We start from the raw sequence: 9,728 nt of genomic DNA, 5'->3' as shown, positions 1-9,728 counted from the left end.
CTTAGGGATCTTCCTGTGGACCTGACGGCCTTTTGTCTCTGTCCTGACCCCCACACCTTCCTCTCCAACCTCTTCCTGTTCATCTTGTAGAGAGCGCATGACTTGTTGGTCACAGACACGGACACCGAGAGAGACTCCAAAATCAGAAGCAGCCTCGGCATCTCTCTTTGCTCAGTTCTTTCTGAAAAAAATGGGAGCCAGGACCCACTGGGTGTGGTGGGGTACTTGGCAGTTACTTATTTGAGACCCTAAGGAAAATCTAGCCCACTACATACGTAATGAGTTTAATTGAAAAAAAAAAAATACAAGAATAGCTACCCCCTCTTCCCTCCCCCAAAATGCCTTGAACCATATTCTTATGTCAGACCTCCCTTGTTTAAAAGTTTGGGAAGATGTGCCTCTCCGGGATAGGCCTGGTGGCCCTCGTGTTACATCTCAGCCAACTGTAGCTCTTAATTTATTGCACAAGGCTATTCATGTCCCCTCTGCTGCAGCGAATTGCAAGCAAAAGATCTTGACATTAAAAAGCACTAATTAGTTTAAAATGTCACTTTGTTGGTTTTTATTATACAAAAACCATGAAGTACTTTTTATTTGCTGAATCAGATTTGTTCTTTTTTTTTTTTTTTTTTAGTGATTCATGTTTATGAAGAGAGTTGAGTTTAACAGTCCTAGCTTTTAAAAGAAACTATTTAATGTAAAATATTCTACGTGTCATTCAGATATTATGTATATCTTCTATGGCCTTTATTCTGTACTTTGAATGTACATATTTCCTGTCTTGCGTGATTGTATATTTCACTGGCTTAAAAAAAAACAAGTATCAAAAGGCTTACGCCAAATGGAAGATAGAATATAAAATAAAATGTTACTTGTATATTGGTCAGTGGTTTTAGTTGTCCTTTAGATAATTCTTGTAAAGATTTTTTTTTTTTTTAGAATCCATGAGGGATAGTTTAGGAGTATTCCATGTCAAAATAATACAAGATTGAAGAATTACCAAAACCAAACTATTTAGGAGCTTCAAACAGTTTCTGTATGTAATGGAACAAAAGGGGAATTCTCTTTTCCTATATATGTTCCTCAAAAAAAAAAAAAAGAGCAGATGGCTTAAAGCTGGTTATAGGATTGCTCAGTCTTTTAACATTATGCAAGTAACTTAATTGTTTTAGAGTGTGTTGTTGTTCTGACAGCTCAGAGAAGAACCCAAAAAGGCACATATTGTTTTATCTGTGACCATATTTTTTAGTCTCTCCCCTCTCCCTCCCCGCCAGCCCACAAACAATGCACAAATATCTTTTGTGCATTTACCACTGCAGTGGTTACACGTCTGAAGGCAACTCTCCATCTGCAGAGAACAGAAACTCGTTGGAAGCTGAAGGTTTGTTGTGTGACGTGCAGTTCATACAAGCGCTTGTGCCTGATGAAAGTGTGTGCCCAAACTGCCATTGCTATGCAGGTTGATATGTTAGTCCTTTGCCTTTTTTTTCCTCCCCCTTTCCGGATAACCTTGCAACGTATTGAAGCCTTTGAAGGATGCCAAGAATGCATTATTCCACAGAAAACCAAGAGACCAACGTATAGAGGGTTTAAAATAGCATTTCTGGGCATACTCAAACACTTGTGGTTCTAGAACTCACATCTGTTTCCGTTTTCCTCAGTTGTATATTGACCAGTGTTCTTTATTGCAAAAACATAACAATTTAGCAGTGTCAGCATTTTTCTTTTTTTCTTCTCATTCTGGAGTGCATTTAAGATCTTCCCCAATACAGGAAGATTAACAACAAACAAAATGTTTAGGCAGTGGCAAACAGAGCCACATTCAAAATAGTCTTGCTGGGCCGCCTGTCAAAGGCAGATGTGTTGAGCTTCAGGTCAGCTACCGACCTCCTATGACTGGCACTGCCCATGTGTTAGCAAGCCTACCTGGGCTCTTTCTTGAGTATGCCAGTGCCAATTTTCAGTTTGCTTTAATGCTGCTCAGGTCATTGGAATGATCAATTACAGTGCTTTAACAAAGTAAGTACTCCTGATAAAAGATTGGTACTAGCTGAACAGAAGAAACCATGAGCAAACACAATCGCTGAAGTGGACTAGAATAGAATTATGTAGAGACAAGTGGAAAAAGTGCTTACAAATAGGCAAATAGAATAAGTACGAGGGTCTAAAATACTGCGCTATCACTGTAAAATAGACTTGTAAAATATTTATTTTTAAGAAATTACATTCCGGTCTTCTCTCTGTGGAGTCGTGGGAAGATAATGTGTTTAGAAAGATGAAATGCTTCATCTGGAAAGCAGTCAGAAGCGTGAAAACTCAAAAAAAGGGATCTTCTAATTTACCCGGTCATGCAAATGAAATCTCATATTTGGATAATATTTTGCTGTAGCATCCTCTTGTCAGGCAACTTGAAGAAATGGATGTACAATTAAAAGTTGCTGTGATATATATATATATTTTTTTAACTTTATCACTTGGAAACTAGAAGTTTGAACTAAGATGCTGTCTTGGTATTTCCAAAGAAAGAAGTAAATGGAGAAAAATTACATCTTAAATCACTTTTATATGCAGTGTATAATTTGCTGGGCTACAAATGAGATAAAGATTATTTATTTTTGTTCATATCTTGTACTTTTCTATTAAAATCATTTTATGAAATCCCAGTGCAGTTACGCGTATGTGTGTTTAGCAGAGAAGTTGGATGCGGGTGCAGATTATGGTAGGGTACCAGAAAGGATGCTAACATTGCAGGCATGTGTAGATAATGCTATGGTTGACTTGCAGGAACTTACTTTGTGCTTTAATGCTCATTTTTTTCTTTTGCCTCTTGCTAATTATTTTTAAAAATTTGCTATGCTACAGCTAATTCTTAAAAATGTTTCCAGGCGATTATTCTTCAGTGTGAGCAGTGGAAGTGACCAGAGGAGAAAGACAACATGCTGTGAGGAGAGAACCACAGTGGTGTTTGAGAACAGACTGAGCTACCTGGAAGCATCGTGGTGGTTGTTCATTGCCTCTTGCCATCCATGCTTACAGGTTGAGATTGCCAGAATTCTTTGTCACAAGAATCTGTCCTGTGCGCTCTCCAACAGGTCCCTGGTCCCTACCTGTGAATGTCAGCAGCCCCTCACCTTTTCTGTTGTGGATAACAAGCATGTTGCCAGACATAGCCAAGTCACCTCCATTGACAGCTCTGGCCCTTGGTGGAGGAATTCAGGATTCAAAACACTTGGGGAACCCCTGCTGACCACAGTAAAAGGCCGGTGAGCAGAGTGAGCGTTATGCTAAAGAGTAGGAGACACACATCATCTTCTCCAGGGCAGCTTGACTTAGCAGTTAAGAACTCAGACTGCCTGGGTTCAAATCCCAGGACTGCCATTTGGGAATGTCATGTTGGAAAAGTTGCATAGCTTCTGTCTCTGAACGCTCTGTCTTAATGATGGAAATGGGAACTTGAGCTTCCTCTTGGGGTTCTTATAAAGATAAAAGGGCTTAACATGAATGGAGTGCTTAGAACAGGCTCTACTGCCTAGCACAGTAAGAGGTCAATTAAATGAAAGCCAGAAGGAGGAGGTGACAAGGCCTGGAATGTCTGAGGGTTAAATAAGGGAGTGTGGGTCCTGTGCTGCTAACCATTCCTCCCATTGGCTCCTTGCTGGGGAGATGACCCCAGCCAGGGTTTTGGGAAAGCTACACAAAGGTACTGTTTACATCATGCCTCCAGAGGTGTTTTGTTTGACCTATCATTAAAAAAAAAAGTTACTCAAATGAGTTGTCAACATTTAAAAGGTGAATACTTCACATTAAAATTGGGATTTCTGGCTTAAAAACTGGGCTGAGCCAGCCATCTGGGTGCATGTGTGACAGGTCCCAAGAAGCAACAATTGGTGGAGTCCTCTACTACTGTTGCTTCCTGTTCAACAGGGTTGTGCATACTTGCTTGGCCAGTCATTGATGTCTCTGAGCTGGTCCCTGATGCCTTTTGCATACTGATGGTTTATAAAAGTGATTTCCCTCTAAGTGAGGGTTCCCAGCCTCACTACACTTGATGTCTGGAGCAGGATCATTTTTAGGTCATTGTTCTAGGGGTCTGTGCTGTGCGATGCAAGATGTTTGGATGCATCCCCAGTTTCTCGCCACTAGATGCCAACAGCACCTTCCCACTGTGACAACTCAGAAAGTGTCTCCAGATGCTGCTGAATGTGCTCTGGGAGGCAAATTCTCCTGGGTGAAAACCACTGCTCTCAATCAAGCAGGTCTGCATTTATGAGCTAGTCAATGGAGTTGAAGAAAATAAAGCAGAAGGGCCTATCACTTGGTATGCACAGGCCCTGCATACTGAATGACTACATGAAAAGCACAGCCTCCCCTGGCCCCAGGTTTTGGCCCTGCTGCTCACCACCAGCAAGAGTTTGAAGAGATGCTTGAATTTTTCTTAGTTTAGTCTCCTGAGTTTGGACTTGAGGACAAAAGCCATCAGGCACTTGGACTTGAAATTTCTATGAATAACCTGCTAGTAGGATCTCAGTAAGAAGCAATTCTTAAAATCAAAGGCAATATGGACCTGAAGTTGTTAATATAGCCAAGAAAGCCATTGCTTACAACACTGGCATCCCCCATATCTCAGCTCTGACTTTGCTCCACTTCCAATCCAGAGCCTTGCTCATGTAACTTGGAAAGCAACAGAAGATGACTCAGCACTTAGGCCTCTGCCACTCATGTAGGAGATCTAGATGAAGCTTCTAGCTCCTGGCTTTGGCCTGGAACAGACCCAGCCATTGTAGACATTTGAGGAAAGCACTGATGGATGGAAGATTGATCTCTGCATTTCAAATAAATGAATAAATCTTAAAAAAGGAGACAATAAGTCATCAGTTAAATTTTCCTAACCACACACATAAACAAGAACTCGGATGTTGATTTGTGCCATAAGCTATGATTTATACCACATTCCTCACTAACCCACGGGGTGCTCCACAGGCAGAATGTCACAGCCACTCACATTTTGGAAAAGACTTTCTAGACTCGGGAGCATTTGCACTGCTCCCAGAGCAACAGGAGGGGCAGCATTGTGGCATAGCACATTAAATCATCACCTGCAACACTGGCATCCCATAGGACTGTCAGTCCCAGCGGCTCCACTTCTGATCTAGCTCCCCGTTCATGCACTTGGGAAAGCAGCAGATGAGCCAAATCCTTGGGCCCCTGAACCCACCTGGGGGTCCCAGATGAAGTTCCTGGCTTCTGGCTTTGGTCTACCCCAGCTTGGGTCATTGTAGTTATTTGAGGAGTAACCAGTACCTTTAAGATAAGTAAAATAAACTTGTTTTTTTTTTTTTTCAAATAAAAAAGAGCAACAGGAGGAAAGAAACTTTCTGTGAACTCCAAGTAAGTTCAATATATTTGATTTCTGTTCACCGTAACACCTGCTGCCATCCCCTGGGTAAGTTGGGAAGAGGTGGTGTGGAGTGCCCCTCCCTTTGGCTGGTTTGGTGGGAACCATTCCCTTTCCTGAGGTCAAGAGCTTGACAATTGTGGACACAAAGGGAGGGAGAGCAAGCTGGTGATGGGCGCTGGTGGCTGTCCCTCTTACAGGAGCCTTGCCTTTGAGGGGGATGGGGAACAATGCTCTCTGAGAGTCCCCAGGGGAGTCCAAAACGAGGCAAGAGGAAGAATGATAGGGGAAAAGAAAAAAGAGGCTAAATGAATGGTGGAAAGTGCAGAGGCAGCAAGCAAGGGAAGGTTCAGGTGTCTTCTCACATCACCTTGGGACAAGTTCCTTTGCTGCTAATTTACACTCACAAAAAGCATAGGGCTGACACTTAGATCTGGGTTTGAGCTTTCCCCGTCTCCTGTTGCAATGTTACAATGACAGTAACTTGTGGTTGCTGTCTCCACTTTCCTGCTTGTGCACATCCTGGCAGCAGAAATGGCCCAAGGAGTGAGGTCCCTGGCAGCCATGTGGAAGACCTCGGTTGAATTCAACCCGGATCTAAATGTCAAAGGCACACGGAGTCCCCTAGGAGTCTAGTCACTGGGCGTCTCCTAGTCAAAGCACTTCCAGTGGTCATTTTATCTGAAGAACCCCACCCCCTGAGGAACTGAGATACGTCGGTGGCATGGTGGGGTCCTGTAACTTTCTTGGAAAATGGGACTTCTTCAGTCAAGACAAGCCCTAGTCCTGATTTGGATTCTGATTTCCTGTTTACCGTTGTCATCTCTATCATTCATTTATCATTTACACAGAAGGAAGGAGTATTTAATGTGCATCTACTAGATGTTGAGGCGACATAGGTGAGTGGAGAGCATGTCGTCCCTCTCAGAGCACACATCCCAGAGACCAGCAGTCACAATGACTGACCATCAAGGTAGGACAGGGTGCCACTGACGAGGCCCGAGAGGAGAGACAAACCCAGACGTGTGTAAACAAGGGTAATCCCTGGGGAAAGGGATGTCTTGGTTGAGCTTTTAAAGATACCTAGAGGTTATCCAAGTTAAGCAGGGTCAGGGTAGGGCAGGGTGGGGAAGGGCATTCAAGAAAGATGCCACCATTGTGGCAAAGGTGCAGAGATAGGAAAAGAGATAGTCTCTCCCAGGAGCTGTGAGTCTGGGGTATCCTGTCAGATGAAGGCCAGGGGCAGTGGGATAAGGAGTCTGGAGTTCCCTGGCACTGAGGGCACTGGGGAGCTATGGAAAGGGATTTAGCAGAGGTGGGCCATGTTCCTGGCTGACCCTGAAAGACGCTACAGACACACTTGGGTTTCAATTCCTTAGTTCCTAGATCCTCATTTTGGTCATGGAACCTCCACGATCTTGGGGGACATTTTGCTGTTCCATTAGCTTGGCTCAAACCTCCACAATCCTGGGCTTGCAGCCAAGCTCAGGGTGGCCAAATATTTCCGTAACGAAGACAACTCTGGCCAGATGCTTGCTATCGCTCATCAGTGTGACGTACTGTGAGTTCTATCTCACTCTAACCCCTGGGCTGCTGTCTTCATACGTGCTCCGTCCACACACGGAGGGGCTCGCCTCCTGCCTCCTGCCTTGGGAGCCCTAAGCAGAAGGACTCTCACCGTGGCTCACCCCTTCAGGGTAGAGGAGGCTCACTGTGCCAGACTCCGTTCTCTCAGGCTTCAACTGGGCTCACTGTCATAAGTTGGTCAAGTATGGGTGTGAACATTAGCCCAGCTTTATAGATGAGAAATTCAGTCCATTTCTTTATCAATAATCATTCGCCAAAGAACACAGCACACCCCTACCAAACACGTAGTGGCTGAAAACCGTAATCATTGCATTTGCCTAGGAGTGTGTGGGTTGACAGTTCACCTGGCCAAGAGCTGAGTGATAAAAGTAACCTCACTCACCTGTCAACAAGTGACGCCCTCAGTAGGCGGGCTCTGTCTCTATAGGTGTGACTTTGCATCTTTAGGGAAGGCCATCTTGAGCTCCTTCACTTTCTGGAGAAGGTGAAATTGGAAGCTTTTGGTTTTTGTGAGGTTTCAAAGTTCTACTATGCCATTTCCATGGCATTCTGGTCCAAGCAAACCTTGATTCAAAGAGATGGAGAGATACCTCCCCTCTCGATGGAAGGAATGGCCAGGTCTCATTGCTCAGGGGACATCTTTGCAGACATTCTTGGCCGCTGTACTAAGACCGTGCAGCCAAGGAATAGTATCCTACCTTCCCCCTCTCCTAGAACAGCAGCCACAGCAAGACATCCTATTCTCACTTCCTCAAACCCAGCACAACCATAGTAAGAGAGACCATGACACCATAGCTGTTGGCCCTCTGGCTGGTGGCCTCACTGCCCGGAGCTCCCCAGTCTCCTGTCAGCAGGTGACTGTGAGAGTGGTGGTGAAGATTCCTCACCGGGTGAGTGAAGGGCCCTTCCCAGGGAAGGGACGCAGGCGGCAGTAGGGGTGCCCTGGCACCAGGGAGGAGCCAGCTGCGTTCCCATCACTGCCTTTTAATGACTCATGAGCCTCCCTGACTCAGCAAACTGCAGGGTGCTCCCTTCAAGGCACTGGGAGGGGGCTCCTAGAAGTTCTTGCTGAGGTTCAAGGCTGGAGAAGCATAGGGTGGGGAGGTGGAGGGTGGGCTTGGCGTCAGCTCGGGCTTGCCAGTTCCTCCCCCACGCATGGGAAAGGCTACCCAACATTTTCATGCCTTAGGAGACACCCATGATAAGGGTGGGGTGGGGCTCGTCTCTGCTTTGCAGAGCCTGACTTTGGGATTCAGCAAGAAATGATGTGGCAAAGATGGGGACTGAGGCTTTGGGTTCATGAGTGTGAGCCCCAATCATCACCGGACCCCACCTCACTTCCTGTGGGTGGCGAGCTGTGCTGCTGTGGCCATCCACGCAGCTTCCCCAGAGCCTCAGTTTTCTCATCTATAAAATGGAAATAATGAGGTCTGTGCAACCACAGCACACGGTTGTAATTCCCCTGTTGACCAAGCACTTCCCCTTGGCTGGGCTCACTGCTGGGTATTTTTACCCACTTTGTTTGATCTTGTGGCATCTGATAACAGGAAACATTACTTTGCTTATTTTACAGATAAGGAAAAAGATCCCTCTGAAGATTAAATATCTTCCCCTGAACTACAGAGCTAGAACCAAGCCAGGTCTCCCTGATGATATGAGTACAAGCCTGGATTTCATCCATGCCTCGGGGGTGTTGGGAGGAGAGGGATGGAGGGTTGGCATAGTAGAAGCCAAGCACCCGAGTCCTAGTTCAGAATCACTTAGCCTCTTTTTCCGGTAGAGGCCATCTCAGAGTCCTTCTCGTAAGTTCTCACTGCGATGCCGTTGGAGACTCTGGGTAAAAGCTGGGTAAGAAAGTTTCTGTTTATGAACAAGGCTGAACGTTCCCTCCATCCAAACTCCACCACTGGCCCCAGAGTCCTTTTAGTCTCTGGATTCCAGGCCCTCTCTGGCTACCAGTTTGCTGTGTGACTTCGGGTAAATGTTTCTCCTTCTCTGGGCCCCGTGCCATGTGAACGAGTTTGGGTGGCCCACATGTATGAGTTTGATTTCACCAGTGATGTTAAGACCCTGGAAATGGAGACTCCATTGAGGTGGAAAATAGGACCTCAACACCTTATGTTTGGGGACAGACAGGATGCCCCTGATCCCTGGCATTCCTGGGTATCATCAGGTCCACCTACATGGACCACGAGCTTTGGAATCAAAACGACCTACAGACCCTTGGGCAAACTCCCCGACTTCTCTGGTCAAGGCTAGCTTTCCTGCAGGACTTCCATGAGGATTCTGGGTGTCAGGGTTTGGGCCGTGACGGCTTACATCATCACTTACTAAAGGGTAGCTATTATTTTATGATCTTAATTTGCAAGCGTTCCCTTCTGCCAAGACTTCTTAGGCCCTGGAGAGAACAAACAGCCTGTGAACGATATTTGACGGCAGATGGTAATGCGTTAGTCCAACACGTCGCAGGGCGCACAGGGTTGGCTGGGAGGATAGGCCGGAAGGGGGAGGAGCCTTCTTCGTCCCACCCTTCCGGCCTCCCAGGTCTTGGGCGGAAGTCTTCTCCGGCTTTGGGTGGGCAGAGGTGTTGTGTAGCGCCTGTGGATGTCGTGCGGCGGGTGCAGAGCTGGGTAAGGCCCTGTCCCCTCCCCGGAGGACGCCCTTCCTGGGGGGAAGGCGCAGCCGTGCATCCCCGGGGTAGCCTCCAGACGCTGGCAGAAAAACCGCACGCCGAGCACAGATGAAA

The sequence above is a fragment of the Ochotona curzoniae genome, unplaced genomic scaffold, assembly GCF_017591425.1.
Source record: "Ochotona curzoniae isolate NIBS_2020 unplaced genomic scaffold, NIBS_Ocur_1.0 contig_908, whole genome shotgun sequence".
Lineage (NCBI taxonomy): Eukaryota > Metazoa > Chordata > Mammalia > Lagomorpha > Ochotonidae > Ochotona > Ochotona curzoniae.
Note: the sequence above shows the minus strand (reverse complement) of the source record.